Consider the following 9474-nt stretch of genomic DNA (forward strand, 5'->3'; position numbering starts at 1 on the left):
CTGAAACTTCTGAAAAGAGTTGGTAATAAAGAAGATCGCATAGAAAGAGACTCAAGACTACAATGCAAATCCAAAAAAGTCTTCTTCAAGCAAGTTCCTTGTATAACTCACTTCCACTCACATTACATTAGTGAGATATGGCCACAAGGGAGTCTGGAAAATGTAGCCTAGCTGGGCATCCGTGTGCTCAGGGAAATATGAGATCTCTGCATTGACGGGAATGTGCCAGAAAGAGTCTCAGACAATTATCTATTTTCATTTGCTCTCTTCCCTTTAAGTCAGGGGTCCCCAAGCTCCAGGCCGCGGACCCAAACCAGTCCATGGCTTCTTAGGAACCAGGCCTCGCAGCAGGAGGTGAGCAGCAAACCAAGCTTCATCTGTATTTGCAACAGCTCCCCAGCACTAGCATCATCTCCTCGATTCTAGCATCACCACCTCAGCTCCACCTCAGATCATTGAGCATTAGATTCTCGTGGAAGGGCTGTCCATAGTGCCAAAAAGGTTGGAGACCACTGCTTTAAGTTATTACTCTTTTCTACTGCACTGTGTGCTTTTCCCACTTTTCTTTTTATACTTTTTTACATCAATTCTCTTTCTTCCTATTTCAAATGTAGTTTTTATATATATTTTGTTAACCTGAAAATAAAAGGTCAAAGTTAGAGGCAACAATCATTTATTTGAGATTAAAAAAATTTTTGCAATTCTGAGAAGCACTGATTCAGGCAGAAACTCAAAGAGTGCTCCAATTAGAGGTGAAGTTATGGGTATTTATGACAAAGGGAAGAGAAATAATTACATGACTAGAAGGAAAGAATTTCTATTAGTGTTACTAAGCCAAGGAAGGAATTTCCATAGGTGCAAATCAGCTAAGTTATTCTTTAGCTATCATGGTGTTGCTAATTCTAAATAATGTCTTTAATTTTCAGTCTAGTAGTCAGGATGTATACTTTCTTGTTAGCTTTGCAAACAGTTGTTTGAAATACAGTGTTGCTTTGGCCCAGTCCAAAGGTTATTTTGCCCCTTCTGAACATTTCAAAGGTTCGAGGACTAAGACATGCAAGGCAGTTCTTCTGGGATGGTGGCTCCAACTCCATTTTGAAGTGGCTCCATTTATATTATTTTTCACACATTCATATTGTGTTTTTTACTTCGGTTTTTTTCCTTAACTCTGCCTTGCATCTCCATTTGATTTCATATTATTTCTTTTTTGTCTCTTGTTTTAGAGTTCTTTTTTTTTTTTTTTACTTTTTTAGAGAGTGTAGGGAAATTTTCATCTACACATTTTTTTCAGTAATTCTTTGTCTTTCACATTTATATTTCTTTTATTTAAGAACAATACATTTGTCAATGCAGAAATCTCATATCATTCATCTTTAAATAGTAGCAGTTCTTTTAGTTGTTATTTGTGCAAGAACAGTGTAAGTGTATTCTTTTTGATTCTCCTTTTTTATTGGGAAGTGTTTTGGTTATATACTTAGCACGTTAGCTAAAATGAGAATAAATATGAGTTTAAGATTTTGGAATGAAATGAGACGTTCGTGCAGTGAAAAAATCTCAAATGATATGTCAAGTGAAAAGAAGGGAGACAATATGATGAATACTTTGGGTACTGCTTTTACCTTAGTGTTTTGAATAAAATGATCAGCTGTCATGGTTTCGTGGATAGAGGTAGAGAGAGATACAGATAGTTTAATGGGATAAAATGAGATCCCCTCCCCCACCATCACCTGCACTTTTCTGAGAGGAAATATTACATTATAAGAAACATTATATTTGAAGCTGGCACCATTTTTCCTAAATGATTCATAAACAGTGATTCCAAACTAAAATGATAGTTCTAATAATATGGACATCTTCAGAGGAATAAACCAGAAGATCCATATCTAGGAATACAAGGGTTATTTTTTTCCCAAAAGAATAGAGTCAAAGTCATATCAATTTAAAGATTATACCTACCTCACATCATGCCAGATCATGTTCGTTGGGAAGAAAATTAATATTCATGGAATCGAGTTGCCCTTATTCTTATATTAATCAGGTAGAAAATGTCAGTTGCACTCACTGATGAAGAGACCAACCTGGGATCAGGTCATTCACTGTCTTTATCTCATAAAACCAGAGCCAATAGTACCCCTGGAAAATCCCTGCATTCCTCTGGCAAACCCTAGGCCAAGAAAAAATTTATCACCATCTAGACAAAGTCCATGTAGTTTAACCACACACAGTGATGTGGCTCCTTTCCCACGTGAAGGCAAGTTGAGTTTCCCTAAGAAAATAAGTGAGGACCCTAGATGGTGAAGGTTGAGCAGGGTCTGCCAGAAGAAGGTTAGAGTTTGAGAAAATAGAGTTCAGAAACAAGTGGCGGCCATCTGAAGGCCTAAATGCTGAGGGCTTTCTCTCCATCTTCTCTCTCTTGTGTGATATAAGAAAAAAAATTAAGTCACAACTCCTAGTTTCTTCTATTTTATACTGACTGGGAGTGCTTATTTAACTCTTCTTTAAAAATAGCTGCATAAATGGCCATTGTAGCATGTAGGAAGTCACCAAGAAGCAAACAGGAAAGAATGAATCCCTTTTTCCTCACCAATCGCCAATGTGGCAGTTTTCCTGTCATGTCTCCTGCCAGAAGAGCCTAACATGAACCAGCCTGGGGAAGCAAACACATGGTTTGCAGAGTCTTGGCCCCACCATCACGAAGGAGAGAATGAAAAGGTCGGCTGAAGCTGTGTTCCAATATCTGGCCCAAAGATTTACAATAGGGCAAATAGAAAATATATATAAGGGTATATATATCCTTGGTAAAGGATCTGAAGAAAAATGGTAGCTTCTTCTCAATTAGTATACTTCTCACCTCCCATACACAAGTCCAATCAGCTGTATTTCCTACTGACACCACCATTTACCAAAGCACCATTAGAGAGTACTTCTTTTGTATTTCATACCTTGTGTTCAATTAATTAGCAACTTGTGTCAATTCTACCACTTAAATTACTTCTCCATGCATACTGTCACTAACCTAGTGTAGGCATATATGATTTTTCACATTATCTAATGTAACACTCTTCTAAATGGTATTTCTGTCTCTAATTCTATTTCTCCTTAATTTTGTGATTCTTACCCCAAGCTGCATAATAATACTACTATCTGGGAAACTTTGTAAAATATCTCATTCTCCAGGATCCTGATTTAACTGGTTTGGACTGGAATCTGGAGATCGACATTTTTAAAACTCCCTAGGTAGTTCTAAAATGTGGCTAGCTATGAGACCTGTTATTTTATTCTGTCCTCCAAATTAGTATCAAATTATTTTATTATCTTCTGACATGCAAATTCAGTAATATAAGTCCATTACTCCAAATTCTTCAATAGTTATCCATATCAACAGTTAATGTGTCCAGTGTTCTTCTTGGTCTGTTTTCCATGCACGCTCCAATTCCTGCCAATTCTTACTAGCACTCTCACTGAACTGTCAACTTCTAATTTCATTTTCCAACAGTGTTGAGGCTCTTGCAGTTTCCTAAACATGAGATATTCTCTCACTTATCCATGCATATGCATATTTTATTCCTGCCAGGAAAAGACCCTCACTCAAACCACAGCAAATTTTAATAGCATGGTTAAAAACACCAAATGGAACTTTAGTGTTTAAAGCATCCTTTAAAACATTATTTTTTTGTGATGTCAATCATGTAAAAAATTGTGAATGCATATGCAAAAATTTGAAAGAAATAAAATGTTAACTGTGGTTGTCTCTAGATGGTGGGGTTATAGATTTTATTTTCTTCTATATACTTTTCTATAGTTTAGAAGTGTTCTACAATGGAATATATTACACTTTAAACAGAAAATAATACAATTTATTGGAAAAATTATTTATGTATTTAAAAAACCCCAGATATACCGCTATATATGAATCTCTTTGATTCCTGCATTAAGATACAAGCATTTGGAAATAAAATAGAATAGTGAGAAATACTAACATTTGCTTAAACAAGAGTTTTTGCCTCCAGTCCTACATACTAAAAATATATTTTAGCCACTAGATGGCAATCTCTTCACGTGTATTGTCTCATGTACACCAGTGAAGCCCCTTTGTAGGGATTGTGCATAGTTTATGTAAATATTTTTATTTTTCAACTAACGATTATATTATTTACATTTAGAAGATATTTCATTACACACTAAGAAAAATGTGGGCTTTAATTATCTAAAATTTAAATCAATTTGCTTTGATTTATATTCTGCATCTTACATTTATTGGTATCATTCCAATCAGTTCTATTCTAATCAGCCTTACCTCACTACTTAAAAAGTAATAGAAATTCCCTTTAGCCTTGAATTTCCTTTTGCTTTTATTCATATTTTAGACATTTTAGGCTTGCAGATGATACCCATAAGAATTAGTCTAGCTAGCATTATTATTCAAGTCTGAGGAGATGGCCACCCTCCTTCTATGTGCACCAACTCCACATTGGCAGAGACTTAAGAACAGGGTCAAGTTGAATCAAATTTCCCAAAGTAAGAAGAGAAGGGATATTTCTTTGGAGAAATATCCTAGTGACATATCTGTGTAAGACTGATTTTAAATCTTGTCTGAAATAATATATTCAGGGGTATTAATAAATATTCTTAAGATTTTAGGTGATAACAGATCCTTAGGCAAGATTTCAAAAATTAACTGTTGCCCAGTTTTTGCTGCTGTTTGTATATAGTGTATTACATGCAGCAAAGAAATCTCAAATTTTCTTTAGTTGCTTCCTCTTTCTCTATTCCTTTTTTTACAGTCAGATTGTTTGTCAAAACTTATTCCTTTCTGTGTTTCGCTTTAGTTAAATGATGAATTATCCTCCTGGCATTACACTTTCAATTTACAATAAACAGTATTCAGGGAATGAGTCAAATTTGGTAGACTCGGAGCTGTTTTTCTACCAGATCAATTGGGCCTTTTGCTTTCAAACACGTGAGGTGCATTTCTAATGGCTAAATTTAAAGGCTGAACATTATATTCAAGAAGAATTACTATATATTAGAAAAGAATATATAAGCATATTATATTTTTTCATATTTTTCTGATTTAAAAATGTTTTGTACAAATTGTTTTGAAACAATTTAAAAGCTCAAAGAAAAATTAAAATCACTCATAATTTCTCTATTCATGGAAAGTATCATATAAGTGGCTATAAAACCAATTATGAGAGTTTGTAGTTAGAGAAGTCTAGTATTTCTGCATTCTCATCATTTTCCCTAGTGAAATTTTATTGTTCAGAGTTTTATTGCTAGTGCGAATGATTTTAAAGACAGTAGCAAAAAATCTAGTGTGCTTTGGTCTTAAACTAGCTGTTGACCTATATTTAAAAACAAATGACTTTGGTAAATTAATTTAGTTTCTTTACATTAATGTTTAAGTTAAATATTTTCCTTAATTTATGTTAACAGGACTACAAATGAACTCTGAGGCATAAACTGTAGCTATTTGACTGAGTAGATCTTTCTTAGGATAACAGAAACTCCAAATGCTCTTCTCACTACTCCACAATTTTCTGTGGGGCCTCTGCAAGTTAATTATCTTCTTTGTGTGCTTAATCCTCTTAGAGTGCAGCCCTCATCACTTCTGCATTCTATGCCATTCTGTGAGGATGAATGTTTCTCTTTATCTTCTGTGTATAGAAATGGGAAAAAAAGAGAATTAAAATAAGAGAACAGGAAGCCTAAGTTTTACATCAAACTTAAGAAATATGGATGCAGTGTCTAGAAAATTCAAAACGTCTGCCTCAGTCCTTTAGGACATTTTAGAACATAATTTGAATTTTAAAATAAGGTTAGAAGTCAGTTTTCAAAGTGAATACTCGTTGTCTTTCAATTATTTTCCTCATCTATTCAAACGAAAGTAACATTATCTCTGCCTATTAATTACTATTTAGTGTGAGCATAAAGTGAATTTTAAAATAAATGGCATTATAGATTTCTTTTTAAAACATTTCATATTAATTCTTTCAAAGAACATTTGTGGAGCACTAAGATCGATTAATGATATATAGCCTTAGAGTCTAGTGAAAGAGTCAGAAAAATCTAGAATTATAATGTCAAAAAAAATTATTAATATAGTGCTACTGTGTTTCAGGCAGTGTCTTAAAGATTGGATATAGAGCAGTAAACAAACAAACATTTTGCTGTCATGGAGTTTACATTTTAGTGAGGGCAGACGGAAAGTAGATAAATCATCAAAGAGTATATATGGTAATGAGCACTGAGGAGAAAAATAATGGGCTATAGGGAGTGTCATTTATAAAGTTACAGTTTAGCAAAATCCTCAAGAAAATAAAGGAGTAAGCCATGTGGGTACCTGCATGAACATTTCAGGGGAAGGAAGAGGAAGGAGGCCACCAAACCTTGAGTGGAGTGATCGTGATGGAGACTGGTAGGAAATGAAGTGAGAGAGGTAAGGCGGGGGTCATGGGGGGACAGATCATATAGGTCTTTGTGAACATTGTAAGGATTTTGGATATTATTTAGAGTGAGACGAAAGCCAACTGGAGAGTTTTGAACAAAAGAATGAGATAATCTGAGGTTAACACAGAGATACAAATTAGGAGAGTATTGCAATAATCCCCCGGACAGATGATAGAAACATATAGCTGTAGCAGTGGAAGTCATAAGAGGTGATCAGATTCTAGATATGTTTTGAAGGAAAAGCTGACAAAATATGCCAATGGATTGGATGGGGACCGTGAGAGAGTCAAGTTTTGTTTATTATTATTTTTTTATAATGAAAGTATACTCACATTTAATAAATGCCTATATTATGCTATATAAAATATAGCTTCTATTCTGCTTTGACCACTGTTTGTTCCAGCAACGTCTCTGAGGTGTGCTTTTTAGTTTTCTAAAACCTACTTACTTAACAGTTTTATATGTTTCTTTGGAATCTGTTTTATCATTTATTTGTCCTGCTAAGTCTTCATCCTGCATGAAAACTTAGTAATTCCAATGGAATACAATTGAGAACATAGGGATCTACCTTCTGTCAGAAAAGGTAATATAATTTAAAATCCTTGCTCATCAAATTATCTCTGGAAAACAAATAAACCAATTCTCTTCTTATTTTATTCCCAACATTACATAAGAAACATTGACGCCCCTTCTTTTCATGCTTATTTCTATAATTTTCACAGGAGAGAACATGCCCCAATGCACCCTTCTCTAATCTTACCACATTAAGGATAAGTCACAACTAAAAATGCATTCAATCCTTCTCCAATAAGAGACAACCCAGCCACTATGAAAAATCCCCTGAGGCCAAGCCATTTTTGTGTTTCTTTCTCTATGAAGTGAATACTTTGCTCTGAGGAAGATTTTGTTACTCTTTGGTTGATCCATAGATGGGGATGGCACCATGTAAAGGAACCTGTAATAGTTTCTCTGGGCTGCTATAACAAATTACTACAAACTGGGTAGCTTAAAACAACAGAAATCTGTTCTCTCCCGGTTCTGGATACTGAAAGTCCAAAATCAAGGTATTGGCAGGAGCAAAGCTATCTGTGAACATTTTAAGGCAGAATCTATTTCATGTCTTTCTCTTAGCTTCTGATGTCAGCAGTCTTTGGCAATTGTTGGCTGTAAATGCATCCAATCTCTGTCTCTGTCTTTATGTGGTATTCTTTCTGTGTGTCTTGTGTTTTAGATTGAAGGTTTATTATAGAAGAATACAACTAAGGAGTAGCCAGATGGAAAGATGCTTAGGGTAAGGTATGTGGGAAGGGATGAGAAATTTCCATGCCCTCACTAGGCATGTCACTCTCCCCAGCACCTCCATATGTTCACCAAGGTGGAAGCTCCAGAGTCAAAATTTTTGGTCCAAGCAATAATATTTTTAGTTAATGAAAAACTGAGTTGTTAATTTTATGCTCTGACACAGCCTATAATTTCTTTAACATCAAGGTCATACATAGATTTCTGCCAAAAAGGATTTATTTCCTTTCTAAGTCCTAATATGTTACACTCCATGTAATTGGTTAGGATCCCTATAATCAGTCAGAAAAACAGCAAGAAACTCCTCTTCTATAATGGCTATCAATCAGGCTTCAATACTATTTCTACCACAGATCCCACCAGATCTTTTCTATCAGTTTTCAAGGGACCAGATCATTCACCAGACCCTGATACAAATTTGGATATGAGCCAAGTGGAAGACCCTCTCCATCTATTTATTAAAGATTATTCAAAATTTTGGTTGCCTCATTCAAACAGTGCAATGTCCTAGCTGTTTCCGAGCAAACCAGAAAGTCTTTCATTACCTATACTAGATGCCAGTGCTTGCCTGAGTGTATTATTTGGCAGACCCTTTCATGTAAGCAAACTTCGTCTAAACCATCCAGATATGACTGCAGTCCTACTGTTTCGATCATGGCTCCAGCAGCTGCTTAAGGCTTTCCTTCTTCATGCCATGGTTGGTTTGGGAATTCATTTGGCTTAAACCTGCAGGTAGTGTGGTCTCTGTGAGCAAAAGTAGCTGGGGATGGCAGAGACAAAAGAAGTGAGGCAGTTACTGATACCTTATTCACAGTTGTTCCTGAACGTCACCTTTTTAAATATTCAGAAGTCATCACCAACTTTACTAGTTTTTTCAACAGGAGGCACTGGGACACATCACTTCTGCCAGTGTCATATCCAGGCCCTAGGAGATGTCATGATTCATTTAAAATATACTTTCTGAGTTCTTACATTGCTACTTACTGCCCTGGGGCTAAGGATTGGGTGAGGAACAAGGGCTCCACTGTCATGGTACTTACATTCTGTTAGGAGAGATAAGTAATAAACAAGTGCATATCTTAATTAAATAATTTCCCCAAATGATAAGACTGTGAATGAAATAAACAAGGTGATGTAATTGACTTAACTTTCATAGAGGGTGAGTAGGATGGCAAGGCTACTTTAGAATGAATCAATAGAGAGGTGACATTTGCCATGAGACCTGAAGGATAAGAAGGAAACTGTCATCTTAATAAACATTTATTTAAATTCTAACGTGTATAAACCTGATATTAGGTATTGGGAAAGGTGTACTGAGAGAAAAAAATTTAAAGATGAAGAAGACATGGTCGTTATCCTCTGGAACCTAATATCTAATGAGGAAGACAGGCATATATATATATTAATAACCATAATTCACAATAGAAGTGTTAGAGAGGTAAATGAAATGCCGAAGTTGTACAGAAAGAGAAAGACAATTCTTATTCAGGTATTTGGGAAGATTTGAAAGATGGGCTTCACGATGAGGGGACAGCTGAGCTTGGCAATAAGAATAATGGCTCACAGCCATCAAGTCCTTTCTATGTATCAGCCACTATGCTAATGGGATGTACAGGAATTCTATCATTTAATCCTGCTAACCCTAAGAGGCAGATGCTATTAATCATTCTCACTTCACAATAAATATATGAACTGGAATTTGAACTAAGTATGAGCTCATTCTTA

The sequence above is a fragment of the Pteropus vampyrus genome, unplaced genomic scaffold, assembly GCF_000151845.1.
Source record: "Pteropus vampyrus isolate Shadow unplaced genomic scaffold, Pvam_2.0 Scaffold216, whole genome shotgun sequence".
Classification (NCBI taxonomy): Eukaryota; Metazoa; Chordata; class Mammalia; order Chiroptera; family Pteropodidae; genus Pteropus; species Pteropus vampyrus.